Source organism: Lactuca saligna, chromosome 5 (genome assembly GCF_052625555.1).
Source record: "Lactuca saligna cultivar CGN05327 chromosome 5, ASM5262555v1, whole genome shotgun sequence".
NCBI classification, from domain to species: domain Eukaryota; kingdom Viridiplantae; phylum Streptophyta; class Magnoliopsida; order Asterales; family Asteraceae; genus Lactuca; species Lactuca saligna.
The window spans coordinates 236,411,388-236,421,182 of NC_136421.1; positions in this window are offsets into that span (position 1 = coordinate 236,411,388).

Genomic DNA, 9,795 nt, shown 5'->3' on the forward strand with positions numbered 1-9,795 from the left:
ATACACAAAGGCACATTTTATAGCACCGAGTTCCCAAATGCAGTTTCGTGCAATCAATGTACAACCAACTCATAGTAACAACTCATATCTCTAGGTTTGAAGAATATAAGATATTATCGTCTCATGATCACTCGTGATAAAATCCATGAAGTGATTCCAATGAGCGCGGGTTGAATCCAATACTCAGAACTTATGAGCACTCATGAGTGTTGTAGCCCTTTGTCCAACACATTAGACCTCTACAAGCCAACCCATGACAGTCTTAATTCATATCTACTTCCAACATATGACCGACTGTGGATGGTTTGAATAACTTAGTCATTCCGGAAGAATAACCTAGTTTATTCGGGAAGTTAAAACATGCAAAGTGCAACACAATAATAATTGAATCCAATATGGTCTAAGAACTTATGAATATAAATAAAACACCTTTTATTTATCACCATGTGATTACACATTATTCATTGTATACTGTTTCAGCTATCAACATTATTCTTAAATTTAAAACAATTAGTTGTCCCATGCTCCAAGCATGTACACTATGTTTTTCTAAACACTAGTCATGCCATACACCAAGTATGCATACTATGTTTGTCTATGATCTTTACTTTGTGAACTAGATCAATTGAACATAACTTCAATGATTCTCTTTTCACACTCCCAAATCCTTACTGCAAATGCAAGAATTCCAAATTCATGTCATTTACTGAAATCTGTTAGATTCTAAACTTATATGCATTGATCCTCTTGTAATGATTATGCACAAAGTCAGAAAGACTTGGCAACAATCATTACAAAGTATTCCAAAGGAGATCAGCTCCTTAGAAACATCCTTCTTGCATTAAGTTTCCTAATCTTAAACAGATTGGAAAAATTCGAACTTTGAAACATTTCCAGATTCCATTTTGACTATCACTTCTGAACAAGAGTTGCCTCCTTACAGATTATGTCAATATGGTCCTTCCAGAATTATCACTACACTTCCAACTGTCCTTGAGCAACCAATCTTTGGTAAACCTTAGATTGTCCTCGACAATTGTTTAATCCTTTTAGTCATATCCAGTTCTAAACCTTTTCCCTTCTTAATGCCCTAGGCATTTGGAAAATTTTAGAAAGGATGAATATAGCACATGTAATCGATCCTATATCCGAAGCATATGGGACACGATTCATGATGTCTCACATAAACACTAAACCAGTCTTTTGCTATAACATTTCCATTTCTATTTGCCAAGTTCTCATAATTCAGATTATAAAAAAGGATGCCGTAATCATAATCGAATTTTAGAACGCAAATAATGGACCCATATACAGAATTTCCTTATGTTGAGCCATTCCAACATGAATTCATATATATCCTTGACTAAATGATTAAAACATCATGATCTAAGCTTATAGATTTGAGATGAAGTATAATTTCCTCTCCCTTAATTATAGCAAAACAACTTTTTCCCAGTTGAAACCTTTTGTTTTCTATAATTAACATTGCTAACTTGCAATCTTTATCATAATTATCATGCTCCCACTAACATGATGATTATTAGCATAACACTTATGCTCCCACTAGCTTTGACATGTACTCAGAAATCAGTTGGACTTCTAGAAATCAATACTTTATTGACTTTCTTACCAAAGTTCAGATTTTTGATACTGGATTGTTTTGATAGAACTTTATCAAAATCATACACCTTCCCTTAGATAGCACACTTGTGTGTCTAAACAATTATGAAGAGGGATGCTGTAATCATAATGGTTAGGCCTTTTTGCCACTTCTCACAAGTCCAGGTTAGTGTGCCGGTAAACCACACACGCTCCACTAACGACTTTGAGAATGCAAATATCACAATTGCTATCTAGCTAAAATCTACTTAGTGAAAGTGTTTCCTCACCATCATTTTCATGAATCGGAGAGAAACCTTATGACACTTAGATTTAATGGTGTGTGTGTTCTTATCCATGTGAATTGTCAAAACCATAGTCACAAGACAAGGATAATGACAAATCCAAACTCATATGGACTGAACTCAATCTTAATTTCTTGCCACCTGGCAGCTCAAGGGCCTACCATTGCTTCCAAGTTGTTGTGCAACCACTTGAGAACTCTAAGAACTCATGTGCAAAGCCACCTTAACTGGAATGGGCACAGAATATGTCAACATGATAGGTTATAAACCTCAAGTCGTGTGCTAGTGAAGAACTTTAGGTTTTATTCTTGATTAGTTCTTGAGACTTTCAAGACCTTTAAGACTCCCACTGTCCTCTTGACCTATAAGACTCCCTTGTCAAACATCCAAGAGATAGTGCGGATTCTAATCAAGACAAACACTTCACACAATTGGCCTTAGTTGGTCTTTGTTTTATCCAAAACATCACAACTTACCAATTTCAAATGTACAAGAGTAGAAAACTTTTACTCTTACATTTGATAAGTGTTCTTAAACCTTCTTTAAGACATGTCACTCATATTACAATCTTGGAGTATGACTCTAAGACTTGTATTGGAACGAAGTATGACTCATCTTCTTGATTTAACCATTTCAACAATTTCAAGATCCCTTCTTCTTAGTCATAAGAATGCACTAAGACTTCCTTAGAGAACTAATTTTGATATGGTTTCTTAATCATTGAGATGATCACAAAGCTGATACTAAAGTACTCTCCCATCTTTTCAGATTTGAGAAACTTTTATCCTTCTGCCTAATTTGATTCTTCTTATCCGCTCTGCTATGCATTGAAACCTTTTCCAATGTCTCAGAGTTACACTTAAGCTTGTAAGTATAATCATATTTACTGAGCTTTAGTAAACTATGACGAATAGCCTTACATCTTTTGTGGTGGACTTAATCAGTGCACATGACTATGTACTCGATCCCTTAGTCCATTACTTGACTCACACATCCATGTGAACAAGTAATTAGTCTTAATTTTTCCAATACTTGAAAGTTCTCATTCATCATGCTATACAACTTGCATGATTCCAAGTTCCGGTCCAATTGAGACTTGGTGATGATAATCTTTCCTTATTTGGTAAATTTAGACATTACCACAAATGAAGGAATCGATTTCATATTTCCACTCTTGCTATTAATGGAATCATATAAGCAACAATTTTTCCTCAAATGCCATTGTAAGGATATCTTAAAATAAATAAAATCAAAAATTTTCTTTTATTTTTAAAACTATGCGGAAAAACTTATCCTTACAATTCCATATGAAAACTTGTTGTTATCTATTCCTAAGAAATACCTCATAACTCCTAAGAAGTAGCTCAAGAATCCGATCTTCAAACTACGCGATAGAAATCCATCTATGCGATCAGATTCAGCATATTCTTTCTTTAAGTTCCTTTACTTTTTCTTTGATTCTTAAAACATTACCATGTGACCCAATCATATCATGTATCAGGAGTCTCAGAATAGAAACTTAAGAGAGTTAGAGTAGTGGACTTTACCTAAAGTAGAGTCAAACTTATTGACTTTAACATCCTTAGGTAAATTTGGCAGCTTTGCAACTAATGACCCTTCCTTTGGCAATATAAACATATGGACCCTTTGATAATGGTACACGGGACTATTACAGACTTAACCTTTTCTCTTTACCATTTGGTCAACCTAGTTGACTATGGTCAATCCCTTTCCTTGGGAAGAGAATGTTTTTTCCGTATTTCCAGTGTCACCATTGTCAATGTCCATAAAGTTTCAGGAAGTTGATCTTAACAAATAGATAAGATCATTAAGGGTATTGTCATAGTCTGTTTCATAGGTGTTCCAAAAGAACTCACTATGTGACTTAGAGAGTAGTTGAACCACCAACTTTCTCAAGACTTTGACACCCAACTCTCCCGGCTTGTCAATATGTGACTACATCTCCAAGATGTGACCACACCTAGACCTTCACTTGCCAATAGGGCTCGAGTGACCTTAAACTTTTTAAGAACTTGTGGGGTAGGGAGAATAATTGGAGGAGGTGAAAGAAGTATGATTTCCATGGGACATCATCTTCTTTTAGGAAAGCTTGTTTCAAGAGATTTGGGAAGATCATAAATGTCTAAACCAGACATGTTTTGGGAGATATTCAAGATAGTTGATCTTAAAGTCCTTAATATGACACCCAATATGAAATATTAAGGCTAGGACCCAACAGACTATTTTATAACTTAGAAGAGGTATGCCGTAATCCAAGCTATAAAACAATTTGAAGGTAGGTGAATGACGATTCACCAATTTCCACCAAGATAAACGAAATGTATTATTGGGTTTTAATTGGTTTTTGAAACTCCTAGATCTTTTGAGATTCATTGAACTGTTCAATGGCATGTTTCAATCTCGAGTGTGCCCTTCAGGTTTTGTGACTGGGATGCCGAGGATCACAAAACAAGGTGTGAAGTAACCATGCAAATTACTTGGTACCCTTAATAAATTACCCCTCAATCGATGTGCCGGTTAACCACACACGCTCCATCGATACTATGATAAATATTAAGTCACCCTTTACCTACCTTGTTAAGTCCAAGTTAGTGTGTAGGTTAACCACACACGCTCCACTAACGACTTAGACAAAGTGTAAAGTGTAATTTCATGGATTAGCACCTTATTCACATTTTCCTAAGTAACTAAGATTGGGAATCATTAAGAGTTTAGTTACTTAGTATTTATCATTAATACTTTTAATGAAGGGAGAATTATAGTCCTGTCAAACCCGTTCGGCTAACGACCCTCCACCGGTCAAGCAAGCGATGGGTGAGAGTGGACACCCATTAAGTTGCCATTTTATAGGCAACAACCTTATACCCACCTTATAGACCGGCTTCGTGAATGAGGCGTACTAGCGGTAAAACCGACTTTACTCTTATACATATATATATTATTAACTTATAATATTATAAAGTATAAGGGTTGAATTTTAACTTTTAAAATTCTAAGGGCTAACTTGGAATTAAAGTATTCATAAGAGAAAACTTTACAAATTCCAAAACTTGAGGGCAAGTTTTGAAACTATTCAAAACTAATTAATTCCATAACTTATGTGTTTAAAGTAGTTTTAATCCAAAAACTCTTCAAGTTCCATAACTTATGGAAGACTTTTAAACTAATAAAAGAATTAACTTTTCTTTATTTTTATAACTTATGGAATTAATTAAGGGTACATTATATATATATATATATATATATATATATATATATATATATATATATATATATATATATATATATATATTATTTAATGAAGAGACTCTTGGTCCTCCATAACTTGAGGACAAATTATGGAGTCATAACTCCAATTAATTAGAACTAGACTCTTCATTTTTGTAACCTTTGCCAATTTTATGAGTTTTATGAGACTTAAATGTGACTTTTCATATAACTTGAGGACAAGTTACAAAAACACATTTTAGAATCAACTCTTAGATTAATTTGGATTGAAAACAACTATTTCAATTAACTTTTCTATTAATCTAAGCAACTCATAAGAACAAGATAATTCAAATCAAACTTTTTCATGTAATTAGTCTTTAAACTAATACAAAACATGAATCTATTGACAATTATCTTTGAAAATGGATTAGCATGAACATTACCACATTAAAAAAAACAAGTTTATAAGTTCAAAACAACTTAGGGTAATGTTCCTAAACCATTTCTAGCCAAAAACTCGAAAATATGTTGTATAGGGTCCAACTCGTCGAGTACATGAACATAACTCGGCGAGTTGGATGCATTTTGCCTTGGACTCGTCGAGTCCCATCATGTACTCGGCGAGTCTGCTGGGTAGACAGCAACAAAACTCGATTTGTCAGCTTCTATTGCAAGTATAACAAGAAAACAAGCCTAGGCTCTGATACCACTGTTGGGTTATGAGCATTCTAACACTCCTAAGTGTACATGCAACCCTAAATACCTTGGATCTATGTTTTCTCTATTATACATGCAAATATGAATATCCAAGGTATTATCCTAAACTAGGATATAAAACTATCAATATAACAAGATAGAATACATACCTCTTTGATGGAGCTTGTCTTCATGAAGCTTGAGTGCCTAGTGCCCCAAGTGTGACACCTCAAATGGTTCACAATCATCAAAACACTTAGAATAACTTAGAGAGAATTCTACACTTCATGAAAATCGGCTAGCCCTCTTCAAGAATAATACTAGTCTCTCTAGTGGCCGCTTTTCCTCAAGAATAAGATGCTTATATAGTTATACAATTAGGGTAAACCCTAATTGTCATGACTTTCCATTTCCTTGGATCCATGGGTTAAAATACACCATGGAGCATCCACAGAGCATCATATGGGTTTTGGCCCAACTAGATAATCCATGGAGCATTAGCCCACTATACAAGTATGGATGATTTACACAATCAACCCACATATTTAATTAGTCTTCTTTTGATCACTCAATTAATGCTAGATTAATTCTTGATCAATACTAATTAAATAATCTCATTATTCTTATTATTAATATACTAGAACTTATAATATATTAATAACCATAAGTGTCTTATTTCTCTCATTTAATCTATCCAAGTGCATGATGGTATGCAACCCAAATGGACCATGCCAGGTCGGGTCAAGTTTTACCAATTATAGTTATGGACTTAGACATTAATACAACACACTCATGAATGTTGTAGCAACCATTGCCATGACTAAACCCATTTAGCCATCTACAAACCCGATTCATGACAGTCTTGATTCATACCTACTTCCAACATATGAACGACTGTGGAGTGTTTAAATAACTTAGTCATTCGAAAAGAATAACCTAGCTATTTTGGAAGTCAAAACATGCAAAGTGAAACACAATAATAATCGAATCTAAGATGGTCTCAGAACCCTTTTGAATATAAATAAAACCACTTTTTATTTATCACCATATTGATTACACATTATTCAATGTTTCAAATGATCAACTTAAGACTTGAATAAAAACAACAGTCGTCCCATGCTCCTAGCATGTACACTTTGTTTTTCTAAACAATAGTTATGCCATACCCCAAGTATGCACACTATGTTTGTCTATGATCCTTACATTGTGATGTAGATCAATTGAACATGATTCCAATGATACTCATTTCACAATCCCAAATCCTTATTGTAAATGTGAGAATCCCCGATTCCTATCATTTACCAAAAAAACTGTTAGAATTTAAACTTTTATGCAATGTTCCTCTTGTAATGATTATTCACAAAGTCACCAAAACCTTGTCACTAGTCATTACAGAGTATTCCAAAGAAGGTCAACTTCTATGGAACGAAAGTCTCATATTCAAAGTACATTGCTTTGAACATCCTTCTTGCATTAAGGTTTTCTAATTTTACATAGATTGAATAACTTCCACCTATGGAGACATTTCCATAGTCCCATTTTGAATATCACTTCCGAACAAGAGTTACTTCTTTTCAGAAAATGTCAATATGGTCCTGCTAAAATTAACACTATACTTCCAAATGTCCTTGAGCAACCAATCTTTGGCAAACCTCAGATTGTCCTCGATAATTGCTTAATCACTTTAGTCATATCCAGTTCTAGACTTTTCCCTTCTAAATGCCTTAAGCATTTGGAAAATTTAGAAAGGATGAGTATTATATCACGTGAAATCGATCCTATATCCGAAGCATATGGGACACGATTCATGATGTTTGACATAAAGACATGATACTAGACCAGTCTTTTGCTACAATATTTTTTATTTGCCATGTTTTCAAAATTTAACTATGAAGAGGGATGCCGTAGTCATAATTGAATTTTGAAAACGCAATATATATAGAACTTCTTCAAGTTGAACCATTCAGACATAAAATTCATATATATGTCCTTGACTAAAGATGATTAAAATCTCAATCTAAGCTTCTAGAATTGAAATGAAGTATAATTTTCTCTCCCTTAATTATAGCAAAACAACTTTTCAACCCCTGCAACTTCACGAATTGAAACTTTGTTTTCTATAATTAACATTGCTAGCTTGCAATACTAATCATAATAATCATGCTCCCACTAACATGATGATTATTAGCATAACACTTATGCTCCCACTAGCTCTGACATATTTTCAGAAATCTGTTGGACTTCTGAAATTTAGATTCATACACCTTTCGGTAGATAGCTCACTTGTGTGTCTAAACAATTTCCAGAACTATGAAAAGGGATGCCGTAATCATAGTCTCAATTGCTTAGGAATTTTCCATTTCTCACAAGTCCATGTTAGCGTGCCGGTTAACCACACGCGCTCCACTAACGACTTTTGAAAATGCAAATAACACAATTGCTATCTACGTAAAATCTACTTAGTGAAAGCATTTCCTCACCATCATTTTCATGAATCGGAGAGAAACCTTATGACACTTAGATTTTAAAGTGTATGAGTTCCTATCTATGCGAATTTGTCAAAACCATAATCACAAGATAAGGTTAGTGAGAAATTCAGCCTTACATGGATTAAACTTGTTCAATCTTAGTTTCTTGTCACCTTGGTAGCACAAGGCCTACCAACGCTTCCAAGTTGAACTCTGATAACTCACATGCAAATTCAACTTATTTGAAGTAGGTACAGAAATAAGAATTATGTCAACACGATAGGTTGCAAACCTTAAGGCGTGTGCTAGTGATAAATTATAGTTTTCACTCTTGATTAAATCTTGAAACTCTTTCAGGATCTTTAAGGCTCCCACTGTCCCCTTGACATATAAGTTTCCCCAGTCAAGAACCATTCCTTGACAAAACAAATATTCAAGGGATAGTGCGGATTCTTATCAAGACTAACACTTCACACAATTGGTCTTAGTTGGTCTTTGTCTCATCCAAGACATCACAACTTACCAATCTCAAATGTACAAGAGTAGAAACATTTCACACTACATTTGATAAGTGTTTTAAACCTTACTTTATGTCACTCAATGTTACAATCTTGGAGTATGACTCTAAGAATTGTTTTGGAACGAAGTATGACTCATCTTCTTGATCTTAACCAATCCAACAATTCCTGACCTCTCTTCTTAGCCATAACAATGCACTAAGACGTCCTTAGAGTATGAATTTGTGATATGGTTTCTAAATCATTAAGATGATCATAAAACTGATACTAAAGTACTCTCCCATCTTTTCAGATTTGAGAAACTTTTATCTTTCTGCCTAATTTAATTCTTCTCATTTGTTTTGTCATACATTGTAACCTTTCCAATGTTACAGAATTATACTTAACCTTATAAGTATAATCATATTTACTAATCTTTAGTAAATCATGACAAATCAATCTTTGTGGTGGACCTTGACCAGTGCACACCCAGTGTACCTAATTCCTTAGTCCTTCAATTGACTCACATATACATGTGATCATAGAATTAGTCTTAATTTTTCAAAGATGAAAATTCTCATTCATCATACAATACAACTTGTATGATTCCAAGTTTCTGTCCAATTGAAACTTGGGTGATGAAGAACTTTCTTCATTTGGTAAATTCAGATACTACCACAAATGAAAGAATCAAATCCACTTTCCAATATTGCTATTACTGGAAACATATAAGCAACAATTTTCCACAGATGCCATTGTAAGGATATTTTTAAAATAAACAAAATTAAAACCCCTTTTTTTTCTTTTATTTTAAAACTTTGCGGAAAAACTTATCCTTACAATCCACATGAAAACCTTGTTGTTATCTATTCCTAAGTAATATATTATAACTCCTAAGCAACAGCTCAAAATTCTGATCACCGAACCATGTGATTGAAACCCATCTTCGCAATCAGAATCAGCATATACTTCTTTAAGCTTCCTATCTTTTCTTTTGAT